We start from the raw sequence: 16,844 nt of genomic DNA on the forward strand, positions 1-16,844 counted from the left end.
TTAGAAAATTTGAGAAGGAAAGTATATTATATTTACCCATATTTTCACTCCTTCCATTGTTCTTTCTTCCTAATATCCCAAGTCCCTTCTATCATTCCCTTGTTGTTCAGAGAACTTTTAGCCATTCTATTAGGATAGCTCTGCTGGTGCAAATGCCTTGAGACCTCCTTCCTTCGAGAATGTCTTGACTTCCCCTTTATTACTAAATGATAATTTCACTGGATACAGAATCTGGATTGATAGTTCTTTGGCACTTGAAAAATGTGCTACTTCCTTTTGGCCTCCATTGTTTCAGAAGAGAAATCTCATCTGAATTGTTCTTTCCTACTCTTTGTAAGCTGTTGTTTCTTTCTTACTGCTTCAGGATTTTTTTTTTTTTTTGTCTTTAGTTTTCAGAAGTTTGACTGTGATGTGTCTTGGTGGAGATATATTTAGATTTATTGTTTGAGGTCCACTTAGCTTCTTTAATCTTGGTTTATGTCTTTTGCCAAATTTGGGAAGTTTTTCAGAAATTATTTCTTTAAATACTTTTTCAGGTCCACCCTCTTTCTCCTCTCCTTCTAGGACTCTACTGGAACAAATGTTAGATCTTTTAGAGTAGCCCACAGGTCCCCAGAACTGTTAATTTTTAAAAAATCTATTTTCTTTTGTTCAGATTGGGTCATTTCTATTATCTGTGTTGAGGTTCACTGATTCTTCTATAATCCTCCATTCTTCTGTTGAGCCCATCCACTAATTTTTTTTAAGTTTTATTTTAGGGTATTGTAATTTTTCAGTTCTAAAATTTCCATTTGTCTTTTCTTTATATCTTCCATTTCTTTGCTGAAACTTTTTGTTTGTTTCAAGCATGCTCATGATTGTTTATTGAAATATTTTTATGCTGGCTGTTTTAAAATCCTTTTCAGATAATTCCAACATCTGTCTTATCTCAGTGTTGACATCTGTTGATTGTCTTTTTCATTCAAATTGAGATTTTCCTGGTTGTTAGTATGACAGGTACCTTTCTATTGTAGCCTGAACATTTTGGATATTATATTATGATACTCTTGATCTTATTTAAATCTTCTGTTTAAATAGGCCTTCTCTGATACTGCAGAGTGGGGTTAGGGAGATTCTACCTTATAACTTTCTGGTTGATGTACAAGCTCATATTCTCATTAGGCCCTTTTTGTTACCCCATGTGGGCAGGAAAGGGCACCTCATTACTGTTGCGTAGGAGTGGGAGTTCAGGTTCTCCACCAGGCTTCCACTGATACCCCCCTAGTTGGGAGGTCGAAGGATGCCTCATCACTACTCCCCACGTGGCCTCCACCAACATTATGGGTGGTGTGGGGGAGGACCTCATTACCACTGGAAGATGGTACAAGTTCTGGCTTCCCACTCAGCTTTCTCTGACACCGTCCTCATAGAGGGATTGGGATAATTCATTATAGTCTGGCATGAGTGAAAGTCTAGGTTTCCCACTGGGCTATTGCTGACAGAGGTGGGGGTGGGACCACCACTTTTTCTGTGATACTTGGAGTATGGCACTATGTTGGGGGTCTCCATGAACACTCTCCTGTTCAGTGATTCACTAGGAGTACTCACTGGACTCAATATACAGTTGTATTCACTGATGATATTTTCAGCAAAAGGTTACAAAGCACAATCAGCAAAGAGAAAAGTTTTGTGGAGTGAAGTCTAGTGAAAAACAGGCACAAGATTCTCAGAGTTCTCTCCCAATAGAATTGTCCAGGATGCACTTAATTTTTCCATCAGTGAATTGTGACAATAGGTATTAAGTATTGTATTCCAGGGACATTTTTTTTTAAGATTTTATTTGTTTATTTGACAGAGAGAGAGCGCGCGCGCACAAGCAGGCAGAATGGCAGGCAAAGGGAGAGGGGGAAGCAGGCTCCCTGCTCAGCAGGGAGCCTGATAGGGGGCTCGATCCCAGTGATGACCTGAGCTGAAGGCATGCTTAACTGACTGAGCCACCCAGGCACCCCGAGTCTTCCAGAGAAGTTTATTGGAGACTCAGTACCCAAGGTTTTTTTGCACTGGTCATATAGGTACCCACTGCCTAGCACCAATTCCAGACCCCCAGAGGGAAAGCGGGTGTACAGCATAAACCATTATCACTTGCATGAACAGTCTAGGCACAGTGAGACATCCATATCATTTAGGGAAAGTTTAATATCAATGTAGGGAACTGTTTTATCAGTGAAGCTTCTAGATGATAGCCAAAGGCCAACCTTCAAGCAAGACTTTTTATGGCTCAGGCCTCCCACATTAACTTTTTTCTGCATGAGTGGTAATTAACCAAATTTTTTTTTTCCTTGCAAGGCTGTGCCTTTCCTGGTCCTTTGTCTAGAGAGAGCAGGCTTTTGGGGGCAGTTTTTGTCTGAGCCTGCTGGCATTTCTAGGTTGTCTGCATCTGCCGGACCCAGTCTGAGGAATATGAAGCAAAAGGAAAACCCAGGGAACTCACTGCCATGTCTTTCGAGATAACTAGCCAATCTGCCTTTTCTCTATCTTTCAGAGTCTTCCTGTATTTGTTTCATAATACCATTCAGAGTTTTTAGTTGTACTTAGCAGAAGGAATCGGGAGAAGTGCAATGACTCTGTCTTGTCCCCGACCTGGAAGTCTCTGTATTACTTTTATTATTAGGAAAAAAGAGATTTTAAAATTTTCCATTGTTTTCATTGAAAACAAAACATGTATATGACATAGATTTAACTTTTTTATTGAATTAAGAACACTTAACGTGGTCTATTCTCTTAAAAAAATTCTAAGTATACCATATAGTATTGTTAACTATAGGCACAAAGTTGTAAGGTAGGTCCCTGGAACTTAATTTTAAGCCTGAAACTGGTAGGTTTAAATTAATGTAGGGTCTAAAAATTACCAGTTGTAGGAAAAAAATCATGATTTGATTCTTCTTATTCTGATAGTAAAGTGTATTTCTGCCAATTATGAAAATAATATGTATTCATTGTAGAAAGTTGATTTTATTTTTCTTTGTTTAGTAAATGGAATGAGACTTTAAAGTCAATAAAGGCTACAGGGTGGCAGAAAATCCAGATTCATTTAACTTTGCCATCATCTTATAGGGAAAATATCAAAAGGAGAAATTTTCCTGTAGTTGAAGTATAGAATTTAAACAGGTCTCCATAGGTGGCCCTGCAGGCAGTTTCCCATACCCAGTGTTAATGGTAAAACTTGTGCTTCTTGTTTATATCCAAAGTTCGTGCATAGGAGATAATATCTTTTCAGTTGTGGGAGAAATAATTACAAATGTCCCTATCCACCAATTCTAGACTAATGAACTATTTCTGAAATGAAAATTTTAGTATAATATATTGCTAACTAAGCAACATTCAATTTGAAATCTTAAACAAGAATATCAAATTGTTATTATGTTGCAGCATTTCACATTATGAGGGCAATTTCATTTATTTGTTTTTTATATCCATGGTGACTCAAGTGGATAAATTAATATCTCCATTCTTCAAGAAATATTAATGAAATGTCTAGACTGTTACAATCTAAACATTTACAGCATGACAAAGCAAGTTTTGATCACCAATAAGCTATCTATAATGAATAGGCTACCGTTATTTTATTCATTATACTTCTAATTGTCAGGAAACATTTCTTCAGCAATGTGTTTATGTCCAAAGAGCATTAGAGAGGGTTCTAGAAGCAGCCTTGCCTAAAATTATCCTCCTGACCTTGAGGTAATCAATTTCCCCTGACCTCAATCCCTGTTTATAAAAATTAGCTTATTGAATAAACAAAAGATTTTTTAAAATTCTGTATTTCGGAATCTCTAGGGTTTAATTCAATAGTTCCTAAACAACATGGTATAGACCTGTACTAGATTATGACATAGTTTCCATCAGTCTTCTGCTTACAAAATGAGAAATAAAAAGATCATGTAGTGCATTGGTCATAAGGCCAAATGGAAAACCATGTTCTTTCTTTTTATTGATAACTATTATTACCTCTCTCGTCTGCATTTATCTTTCCTGGAATTTCCAGAGCTTCATTATTCACATTGAAATCAACTTCACAGAATCTACATTTACTATTTAGAATTTCACTGGTAATATAAAAGTGGTACATTTTTTGATGCTATATAAATATTACTTTGAATGATTTGTTTTGAAATATTTTTTCTGGTTTTAAATAATAGAAACTTAATCAGCTAGCTTGAGCCAAAAAGATGGGGCTGGGGAGGGAAGAGAGATGTCAGGAGGGCACAGTACCTGGCATAGGGAATTAGTTGAATGTTGTTGAACCAGGAGCCAAGGCAAGTTTAAAGTCCTTAACAATAAATCTATAGACCTTATTTATCCCTAGAGTACCGCTACTAATATGACTCTGATTCCCAGTCTCTGTCACTCAGCTCCAAATCCCCAAATCCTGAGATAAGATCTTAGTGGCCTAACTTAGGTCATATTACCTCTGGACTGATCAACTCCTCAGAGTGCATCAGGTTCTGCCTGAGCCTGCCCTTGTCTACCGGGAAGGGTTCTAGAGAAGAAGCCTCTCTGTAGGTCAAACAGCCACTCCTGAAGTGTCCTCTACACGGACAGTCAATGGTGTCAGTTCTCTTCCTGACCACTCTCAGTATTACTCTTTTTCTCTTCTTAACATTCTAGCTAATTCAGTATTCATTTATCCATTCTCTTGTTTAATGATAGTCACATTTTATCAATAAGCAAATCATTCATTTTCTTTCTCTCCACCCATATCACAGCTCTTTGGATTTACATTAGTTTTAAATTTTGCCACCTGCAAATGTATTTTATGCTGTCACCGTTACTAGCATTTATAAGAAGTATTAAACCATTCCAAATTAGTTCATGGTTCTCAAATATTGAAATGTTTCCAATTTTAAATTAATGTGAGTCTCTCCATTAAATTTTTCTTAGAATTGCACCCTCTGAATTTGATTACATTTTAATAACTCCAATTTTGACATGAGTCACAGTTACTGTTCTCTTTTTGGTATAGTGAATCTAACCTGTAGCTTTTTTTCTCTTCATTACTTTCCCATAATAATATTTCTTTTTTTTTAAAGATTTTATTTATTTATTTGAGAGAGAGAGAATGAGAGAGAGCACATGAGAGGGGGGAGGATCAGAGGGAGAAGCAGGCTCCCTGCAGAGCAGGGAGCCCGATGTGGGACTCGATGCGGGACTCGATCCTGGGACTCCAGGATCATGACCTGAGCCGAAGGCAGTCGCTTAACCAACTGAGCCACCCAGGCGCCCTCCCATAGTAATATTTCTAATGGTAGATCTAATAATGATATTCCTGCAAGCACCATAGATGTGTTATTTCATTTAATTCTGACAACAACATTATGGATGTCAGATTAAAATATCTTTTTGTCCCAAAACAAAAAAAGGGCAAACTATGTTCTGCATTTGGCTCACGGTTTGAGAAAATCATTGGCAGCAGTCTTTTTAAAACTAGAATCTGTTGCTTGGTGCTCTACCTCTGACCTCAGTTTAATTCAGTTTCTACGGGGGAATGCAAACTTAGGACTCCAGTTAACATCCACAGACATCTCATTGGTGTTGCTTTTTACATGTATTGATTTTTATTTACAATCAATGGTTAGCATACCTGATGTCTGATACCATTCCCTCCAAATTTCTTCTGTAACAACTAATATGGACATGATACTTCTATGACCATGTTATTGGGAAGTTTAAGTTAAACAATTGAAATACTATCTTCAGACTATCTAGAGACAGAGAAAATGATATTCACTTTTAAATAAATTTATAAACACTATCTTAAAAATTACAGTTCGATTGAGCTTCCATTTGAGCATTTGTGTAATCACATAATGGCAGCAGAAAGACTAAAGAAGAGAAAATTGAAAAATACTTTAGGAGACAAAATTATTGTGTTTTTCTGGATCAGTGGAAGAGACTTATTTAATAGCAACATCAAAAATACTATACTTTATGTAGAAATTGAATAAAATGCAAGCAATTTACTAATGAATCTCCCATTTATGTAATGTATATTTGTGAAACACTGTCCTGAGATTTGTGATTCTATCATGTTTCCATTTGAGCACTTGTATATCACTTAACTAATAATAATAAAGCTAAAAGAGAAAATACTCAAAATTATTTTATAAGGCAAAATTTTTGCTCTGTTCCTGGATTATTTTAGTGGACTTGTCAACAACAACAACAAAAATGCTGTAATAATCATACCTACAAATAGAATAAAATGGAAGCAATTTTCTTTTAAGATTCATGCTTAAATAATCTACAATGATAAAGCAATATCTTAAGAATGATAATTCTCTCCATCTTCCACCTGAGGGATGGAATGATCACTTAATAGCAGTAAAACTAAGAGAAAATATCAAAATCACTTTAGGAGAAAGCAAAAATGCATTTTTCCTATGATTCTGATCTTGGGCTCATTAGCAGCCTAGATCAATTGTGAATGTGTCTCACTTGTGTGGACAAAAAAACAAAATCCAGCACTTGTTTAGAGATGTTTCTTATTGCCAGTAGAGAATGTGCTAGGCTATGAACATCCCTCTGTGGAAAAGATTCTTGGGGAGGCCCAAACTGGCTTTCCAGAAAAAAGAACATGACAGGAGGTCTCTTGTCAGGAACCATTTCCTGGGACCCACCTGTGATATCTGACCTCTGATAGGCAGATGACTTAGAAGAACAGAGCCTGGGTCAGCTGCCTTCCATTCAGCTGAAAGGATTGAATCTGGCATAATTAAATGGCCAAGATCATATGTGGTATCATTCTATTGGCCTGTATTTCTGAAAATGTATATGTCTTAGAGTTGTCCAAGGAAGGTTTTGAGCATCTGCCAGCATGAGGAGCACCAGGACAAGTTCTGTCTTGCTGTTGTGGAGAAAATGCTATGTCAGGATGGAGTTGGCCTGATTGGAGAATGTGGTCCACACAGACACAAGATTCTGGATCTTTGAGCCATCCCAACTTAGAGGACTTCCTTCCTCATACCAGGGAATTCCAGCACCTCTTTGAACCTCTGGCAAATGCCCCTTTTGGAACACCAGGGACAGAAAGATACTTTTTGCAAAGTTGAGATTTAAATTCTTCCTAAATCATCATTTTTCCTGAAGTATGGATTTTATTTTCTTATCAAAGTTTTTTTTTTTCAGCCAACAGATATCTCACCAAATATCATGAGCCTTTTTTCCTCATGATAATTGATAATCAGAGACCCAATGATTCTTTCTGATTTTCTAAAAGGATTTGGCTTGTATTCTGTAGGTGTCCACCTCTTGGCATGCATAAAGGATCTTCTCATCTGCTTTGGACAGATTCTTTTCTTCCTTTCCAAAGTAAATCACTTTAGGTGGAGTGCTCCATTGTCATGTTACTTTATTGATGTAGTTTTGAAATGACTAGGTTTCTGCTGAAGCTCTGGAATCTCACTTTAAAACTGGATTTTCTTTTTTTTTAAGATTTTATTTATTAATTTGTTAGAGAGAGAGGCAGACAGAGGGAGAAGCAGGCTCCCTGCTGAGCAGGGAGCCCAATGTGAAGCCCGATCCCAGGACCCTGGGATCATGACCGGAGCTGGAGGCAGACTCTTAACCAACTGAGCAACCCAGGCATCCCCAAAACTGGATTTTTCTGACTGCAACGAAGCTTGTGAGTTTTTGTGACTAATATGATCTCTAAGTACCTTTATTATTTTTACTTCTTCAGATAATTTAATGTATATTTGGTTGCTTTTTTTCTTTAACAGTCTTTAAAGGCACATTTACTTTAGCCACATAAATCCAGTTTATTCAAAACTCCACTTGGCTAACATAAGTAAATCTTCATGACCTTGGATTAGGCAATGGCTTCTTAAATATGATGCCAAAAGCGCAAGCAACAAAAGAAAATATTGGTAAGTTGCATTTCACCAAAAGTAAAAATCTTAATCAAGGACACTATCAAAAAAGTGAAAAGACAGGGCGCCTGGGTGGCTCAGTTGGTTAAGCGACTGCCTTCGGCTCAGGTCATGATCCTGGAGTCCCGGGATCGAGTCCCGCATCGGGCTCCCTGCTCGGCAGGGAGTCTGCTTCTCCCTCTCCCACTCCCCGTTTGTGTTCCCTCTCTCGCTGTGTCTCTCTCTGTCAAATAAATAAAAATAAAATCTTTAAAAAAAAAAAAGTGAAAAGACAATCCACAAAATAGAAAATATTTGCAATCCTTTATCTCGTAACAGTCTAGTATCCAGAATATACAAGGAACTCTTACAACGCAATAGCATAAAGACAAACAACTCAATTACAAATGGGCAAAGGAGCTAAATATTTCTCCAAAGAAGATATAGATGGCCAATAAACTTATAAAAAGATGCTCAACATCATTAGTTGTTAGGGAAATGCAAATCAAAACCACAATGAGACTTCTCACCCATTATGGTGGCCATTAAAAAAAAAAGATAAATGTTGGCAAGAATGTGGAGGAAATGGACCCTTGTAAACTATTGGTCAGAATGAAAAATGGTGCAGCTAGGGAAACAATTTGGCACTTCCTGAAAATGCTAAACATAGAGTTACCATAAGATCCAGCAATTACACTCTTAGACATACACCCAAGAGAATTAAAAACATATTTTGAAACAAAAATTTGTATGCAGATATTCATAGCATTATTCATTACAGCCAAAAAGTGGAAACAACCTAAATGTCCATCAATGGATGAATGAATAAATTGTGGTAGATCCATGCAATGGAATAGTATTTGGTCATAAAAAGAAATGGAACTGATATATAGATGAACCTTGAATACATTATGTTAGCTAAAAGAGGCCAGATACAAAAGGCCACATATTGTATGATTCCATTTATATGAAATGTCCAGAAGAGGCAAATCCATGGAGATAGAAAGCAGATTAGTGGCTGCCAGGTGGGGGTGGGGGGTGGGGCAAGACTGGGGAAGCAGTCGAGTACTTATTGGGCATGGGGTTTCTTTTTGAGGTGAAGAAAGTGTTCTGAAATTAGAGAGTGAGGATGGTTACACACATTGTGAATGTAGTAAAAGACACTGAATTGTAAACTTTAAAATGGTGAATTTGTGTGAATTTTACCTCAATTAAAAAATTTGTTAATATCCTATGAAATCTCCATTGTCTAATGCATTCATTATATCCAATTCCAAGATCTCATCCATGTTCTTTTTTTTCTTTTTATAAGATTATATTTATTTGACAGAGAGACAGTGAGAGAGGGAACACAAGCAGGGGGAGTGGGAGAGGGAGAAGCAGGCTTCCTGCTGGGCAGGGAGCCCAATGTGGGGCTCTATCCCAGGACCTTGGGATCATGACCTGAGCCGAAGGCAGCCGCTTAACGACTGAGCCACCCAGATGCTCCTCATCCATGTTCTTTTGTCTAAGAACAGCAACCCAATCTCCCATCTTCTGCAAGTGTTTCTTTTTTTAAAGTTTATTTGCTCTTTCTTTCCATCCTTTAGCTTCTTATGGAAGCAGATTTATGCTTTCCTGCAGGTAGGCATTTTCATCCAAACCAAGCTTTATTGCCACCTTGAGTTTTTCATTAGCTATTGTATTTTTAATATTGTTTGGTTGCTGCTACTTGAAACTGGGTTCGTTCTGGTGCATTTTTTTTTTTTTTAAGTAGGCTCCATGCCCAGTGTGGAGCCCAAAAGGGGGGTTAGTGAGGGAGGGCGCTGAGGTCACAACCCTGAGATCAAGACCTGAGCTGAGATCAAGAGTCGGATTCTTAACCAACTGAGCCATCCAGGTGCCCCTTGTTCTGATGCATTTTTAAAAGATTTAAGTCTCTCTTATAATATCAGCCATCAGCTTAACTTGTTCCAAATGCTTGGATATTTCTTCAAAGTCTCTCTTTTAGCCCCAAGTAAAGAGTTGGATATTTCCAAGTATTTATTAGTGGCCACCAGTTTTTGTGTTAATGATCTTGTTCTCAAGCCTGGTTTACATTAAAAAAGATTGAAAACCTCCAAATTCTTTCTGAATAAGGCTAAACTTCTAAAAATATTGATCTCTTTTCTCCATAAGGGCAGGAACTCCAATGGGCAGTCTTTTGTTTTTGTTTGCATAAAACCGTATCTTTTAAAAAAAATCTGACTATGACTGGAAATAACCATTATAGCTCACAGCTACTGATGGGTATCTGTGAGAAGCATTGTCTAATTGAATTTTATTCTTCAGCTATCAGCTCAAATGCCCGTTCCTCATGTAGGCTTTTGTGAATTCACAGACTAGGTGAGGCCCTTGATGATGAACTCCAGAGAAACACAATCCTTTTCTTCAGAAACTTATCATAGTTCATAATCACATGCCCCATCTCCACCCAGAGATAGCCATCATCCTGAATTTGGTGTTAAGCATGCCCTTCTTTGCTTTATAGCACGCCACATAGATATATACCTCTAAACTATTATTCAGTTTTGTCTGTTCAACTACATCAATTAAATCATATTTGGCATTCTGTGATTACTTTTACTCTTTTGGAGTTCAGCCATTTTATGTGTGTGCTTGTATTAATTTTCACAGCTGTATAAAAAATCCATGACATAGATAGATCACAAATTTATTATTTGTTTTATTGTCAATAGAAATTTGAATCTTGCCAAAGTTTTTGCCTATTGGGAACTATTATGGGCTATTATACATCGGAGTTTCTTAAAGGTGTCTTTTGCTTTACATGTGAACAGATATTTTAATTTTATTTATTTATTTATTTATTTATTTATTTATTTATTTATTTATTATTTTTTTTAAAAGATTTTATTTATTTGACAGAGAGAGACACAGCAAGAGAGGGAACACAAGCAGAGGGGAGTGGGAGAGGGAGAAGCAGGCTTCCCGCCGAGAGGGGAGCCCCATGCGGAGCTCAATCCCAGGACCCTAGGATCATGACCTGAGCCGAAGGCAGACGCTTAACGACTGAGCCACCCAGGCGCCCCAGATATTTTAATTTTATACTTAGGAATAGAATTCCTTGATATATGATCTGTGCTTATTTGACTCTATTGGGTGATGCCAAATTGCTTTCCAAAGTTGTACCAAACTGTATCTCCATGAAGAGAATATGAGTTTACCCTGTCCTACATTCTTGTCAAAACCTTGGTAGTATCTCATTTGTGCCAGTCTAGTGAGCTGAATTGTTTCTCACTATGGTTTTAATTTGTGCTTCCCTGATTACTGATGGGGTTAAACTTTTTTTCTCCCCCATTTCTGGGCATTTAGATTTCTGCTTCTGTGAAGAATCTTTTTGCCTATTTTCTATATGGTTGTTTGTCTCTTTCTATTTGGTTAATAGGAGTTGTAGATTGTGGATACTAATATGTTGTGCATTATATGTGTTGTGAACTATCTTCTTCCAGTTATACTTTTCCTTTTCATTCTCTTTATCATGTCTTGTTGAACAGAAGTTCTTAATTCTGAGTATGTTTAATGTTTTATCTTTTCCATGATGGGTTGCTCTCTTTGTATCTTGTATAAGGAATTTTTCCTTAGCATAGATCATAAAGATATTCTCTAGTTTCTTTTAAAGCTTTCAAGTTTACCTTTTATATTTGATCCATGGAAATTAAATTTTGACTATGGTATTGGGTAGGAATCCATTTTCACATGGGCTTGTTTCTCTCTTATGTAAAACAAATCTGAAGGTAGGCAATCTAGCAATGCTACTCCAAGGTATATGCCCTGGAAAGAGACTACTGGACGGATGTACCAGGAGACATGAACAGTTCATTATAACATTATTCATAAGAGAAAAAAAACCCTGGAAACAACAGAAGGAATTTAATATGGAGAACTAGTTAGAGAGCATTGGCAGAGCTGAAAATGAAAAGGTGAGGCATCTCAGAAATCAACAATTGTAGGGAGCTTCAGCCATCCCTAGGGAAGACAAAAGGAAGAGAGAGTGTCTTTAGAGCCTAGGAACCAGGGTATATGGCAGGATCTGGAAGTTAGAGGAAGAGCCTCCAGCACCACTGGAGCCTGACTATGCAGCCGGAGTTGCCCCAAAAAGCTGGAGCCATGGTAGGGTGTGAGCAGCAAGTCACTGCCAGAGATGCTGCCCAAAGCAGAGAGAGAAGGAGAAATACTATGCCTTCTCCCCCTCATCCTGCCCTCTAGTCTACCATCGGTGCCTCTATTGGCCAAACCTAACCAGAAGCCAGTGGGCAAGGCAGCCTGAGAAATGTGGGTTAACAAGGTCAGCGCCCTGTGATACAGAGGTAAGCAGAAGGACAGGGAATGGATCTGAGCACTAATAGGCCAATGACAGGCACAAGACACCTCTCACATCTGGCCCTAATGTATCTTCCTTCTCATTTCCACCACTCCCTGCCCCCTTGTACTATTGTCTCAGTCATGTCAGGTTGTTGGATATTTTAAGGCTATGTTGTGCACATTCCCATTCTCTAGGCCTTTGTTCAAACTATCCCCTCAGCTTGGTATTCTTCCTGGTCTCCCTTGAAGTCTTATTCATCCTTCAAATATTAGTTGATGTCCTCATCCTTGAAACCTTTCATCCCAGTCACATTTGTAAGTTTCTCACCCTCCAAACATCCTTTAAGTATTGGGGTTCGTAGGATTCTGTCTTTGGTCCTCTTTTTATCTTTTATCTCAAGTTACTGGGTGACCTAAGTAGGTGATTTCATCGACAGCTTCCACTGAAGTAGTGATGATTCACAAATTGTGTCTTTCCTAAACACCAGACGCACATAAATAGCTACTGATTAGATGCTTCCACTTGCCTTTTTTATAATGCCTCCGACTCACTATGTCTAAAACTTAACTACCAAATTCCCTCTCCTGGTATACTTCTACTATATTTTACTCAGTTGCCCAAGGCCAATATTTAGAAATCACCCAATGCTACTCCTTTCCTCTGATCCCTTCCCCAATTATAATCAATCATACCAAGTCCCATCAGTGCTACCGCATTTACATTTCTCAGAGATGTGCTCTATAAATTTGGCAACATATATTAAAAGTCTTAAAGCTATGTCATAGGTTGAATTGCGTCTTCCCAAAATTCATATGTTGGAGTCCTAACATTTAACACTTAAGAATATCATTTTATTTAGAGATAGGGTTATTGTAAATGAGGTCATAATGGAGTAGGGTGACCCCCTAATACAATATGGCTGGTGTCCTTATAAAAAGGGAAATTGTGGACACAGACAGGCAAATAGGGAGAATGTCATGTGAAGATAAAGACAGAGATTGGGGTAATGCAGCAGAAGCCAAAGATGGCCAAAGATTGCCAGCAAACCGCCAGAAGCCAGGAGAGAGTCATGGAACAGATTCTCACGCACAGCCTGCAGAAGACATCGACCTTCTGACAGCTTGATCTTCACTTTCTAGCCTCCAGAACTGTGAGACAATAAAATTCTATTGTTTAAGCCTCTTGGCTTGTGACACCCTGTTCCAGCAGCCTAGAAAACGATTATAAATATGTGTACTCTTTGACCAGAATTATCCCACCTAGTAATTAATCCTTTGAAAATAATTGCACAAATGAACAAAGGACAGCAATAGTGTTCACAATTGTATAATGGGAAATAACCTAAGTGTCTTAACAGTGGGATACCAAGTCCATCAAAAAACAGTGGCATGCCATATAGCTTTTAACAGTAAAGTACATATAATGCTTGAGAGAAAAAGATATTCAGAATATAATTAAGTTAAAGGGGGCTACAAGAGCTATTACAAGGCGATTTTTTGCAGCTTAAATGTATGTGTATTATAAATGCATAGGAAAAAGTCTGAAAGTATAGTAGACATATTTACAATAGTAGAATTTCAGGTAATTCGCATTTTCATCTTTTTGTTAATCCACCTTAAGAAATGTGGTTTAAGGGCGCCTGGGTGGCTCAGTTGGTTAAGCAACTGCCTTCGGCTCAGGTCGTGATCCTGGAGTCCCTGGATGGAGTCCCGCGTCGGGCTCCCTGCTCGACAGGGAGTCTGCTTCTCCTTCTGACCCTCCCGACCCTCCCCCCTCTCATGCTCTCTCTCTCTCAGTCTCTCTCTCAAATAAATAAATAAAATCTTTAAAAAAAAAAAGAAATGTGGTTTAAAAATTAACCAGTGTTTCTAGTTTTCTTTCTCCACTAGTCTCTTATAAAAAGGATACTATCTTTGCCTGTTTAAATTCACAGTCCCTCCCTAGCTTGGGAAGGAGAGGAAGAAAGAGTAGGAGGGAGAGGAGGAGGGGAGAAGGAAAGAGAAGTTAAATTGATTAAAGAATTAGAATACAAAGATTAGGGAATTTAGAAAGCAAAGTACCAGTGTGAACTGTAGGAGAAAAAGTTTTGGGGAGGTAAAGTTGTGAATGAGAGAATCCAAAGCAATACAGGTTGTGGGAGAAATGTGGAAGAAAGAAAAAGGACATAGGAAAAATGTACCTGGGGGTTAGAAATGAGATCCTCTGCGGGGTGCCTGGCTGGCTCAGTTGGTACAGCACGTGACTCTTGATTTTGGGGTCTTCATGAGTTCAAGACATTGGGCCTAGAGCTTACTTAAAAATTCTAGAAGAATAATAACAATAAAACACTTAACAAAAAAAGAAAAAAGAAGAAGAAATGGGATCCTCTGTAAAGATTTTTTTTTTAAGATTTTATTTATTTATTTGACAGAGAGAGACACACAGTGAGAGAGGGAACACAAGTAGGGGGAGTGGGAGAGGGAGAAACAGGCTTCCCGCTGAGCAGGGAGCCCGATGCAGGACTCGATCCCAGGACCCTGGGACCATGACCTGAGCCAAAGGCAGACACTTAACCATCTGAGCCACCCAGGCGCCCCCTCTGTAAAGATTTTTGAGCAATGAAAATTAAAGCTCAGAATTTCATTTCACTTTTTAATCATTTTTAGCTGTTTAGACTGTACTTTTTTGGATGCAATGTCCATATAGAGAAAAGACCCAATGAGTCTAGGATTTATTGTTTATCGTTTTCTGCACTAAACATACAGACTCCAGTTCACAAACTGAAGTATGCAAGAAATGTGACTTTATTTTTCTACCTCTCAGCTTAATTTTTATTTTTTTGTAAGTATTCTACTAGTGGCAGACACTGCAAAGTTTCGAGGTAACATTTAAGTGGAGGTAGGGACTAAGCACAGGCTTAGTTAATATGACTCATGTGGGAGGCCCATCGGGCCTCAGTTCTTAGGACAGTGGCATCTTTTGAGATGTGCATCATCGCATCTGGTCTTTGGTCATCTGTCCACCCACATTCCTGTCTTTTCTGGTCTCGTGAGTCATTTTGCTAGGGCCATGCTGTTTTGAGGCAAGGAGGACACTTTAGGCAAGGGTCTACTTTATTCCCTGAACCACACTGGGCCATATCTACTTAACTCCCTACCACCCTGGGCTGTGGGTAAACTCTGGGGTCTTGTCACCCTCAGAGCTTAATATGGGACTGGGGTAGAGGCCCATAAATCCACTTAAGCTACCAGATGAGAGTCTGTCACTCTCGATTCTTTCTAGGGTTTTTGCCATTGGATCTTTAACTCCCTAGCTACCTCCCAACACATACCATGAGTTCTTCCAACTTCTTTCTCAAGGAAACTTAATCAATATTTATCTCTTTTGCTTTATCTCCAATTCCCCACCCTTGGCCCTGGGAAGTCTTGCCACAATTTTGTGCTTTCTAGATTCGTTTTAAGCTTCTGAGCATCCCTTCACTGTCTCTTTCTTACTTTCATTCTGTCTTCTGTCCATGCAATATTCAGCTTCCTAGCATTCCATTTTTGGCCCACCATCTCTGTTTTTCCAGGTTCCTCTTCCATTCCCAGAGATTTAACTACCACTTCTATGCTGACTCCTGAATGTACAGTTCCAGCCCAAAATCAATGTCCAGTTGCTATATATCTCTTCTTGATCTCCTACAAGCCAATAAAAACTCAACTTATCCCAAACTCTATGTATCTTCTAGAAACCTGTTCTTTCTCTCTTTGTTCTGCATATTCTCTCTCCCTCTGCCCCCACCACTTGGTAGATATGATTATAAACTGATGAGGTTATTAAGGAAAAGTACTTAGTGCTCTGAGGGTGTTCAATGAAACCATTTGTTTGAGATAGGGAATGGGGATGCAAAGAAAGGATTTCTCACTTAGATATAACTGCAGCTGGCGTTTCTGTACCTGTACGGCTCAGGAACCTGACCATGTCACTTTGCTCCACATCTTGAGGAAGAACATGCAGTGGTCTACCCAGGGGAGTGGCCACTTGACAGAGGGAGTATTTTATCATTGTTTAGAATTGTTGGCAATGTAGTCATTCTTACTGTTTTCAAACACTCCACAGTCAATGCAGCCCCTTTTTGTCTACACCCAGGGTGGACCATTCTAGTTGCCTTCTCTTTGGTATGTCACTGAGAATCTGGAGGTCTCCACCCTCCTCTCCTTATTTCCTTCTGCCTTTCAGGTAAGGTTCTAAAGACTGCTTTGCTATTTCTCACATCTGTGGTTTTGTCATGCTCTCTCCTCTGCCTGAAATTCCCCCATTCCATACACATACTTCATCTGGTTTCCCCCTACTCTTTAAGATTCAGTTTAGTGTCACCTCCTCCAGGAAGCTCCCTCTGCTCACTCAACTATGAATCATGTGCCCCTCTCGGGCTTCCATAATATCTTCTAAATGCTGAACTCCTGCATTGCCCCCATTGTACTCAAATCTGTTCATGGCTCTGTCTTCCTCATTATTATGCACAAAACCAAGATAGTTTTATTCATTTTTATATCTCCAAGATCTAGGGAAATACTTGTCACTTAGTATGCCTTCAACAGAGGCTTACTGAAAGAATGAAAAGATGAGGTCATCTTTTATATTTCACTTTTTTT

The sequence above is a fragment of the Mirounga angustirostris genome, unplaced genomic scaffold (genome assembly GCF_029215605.1).
Source record: "Mirounga angustirostris isolate CCGP_5_RB_7025 unplaced genomic scaffold, mMirAng1.0.hap1 SCAF_7, whole genome shotgun sequence".
Taxonomy (NCBI): Eukaryota; Metazoa; Chordata; class Mammalia; order Carnivora; family Phocidae; genus Mirounga; species Mirounga angustirostris.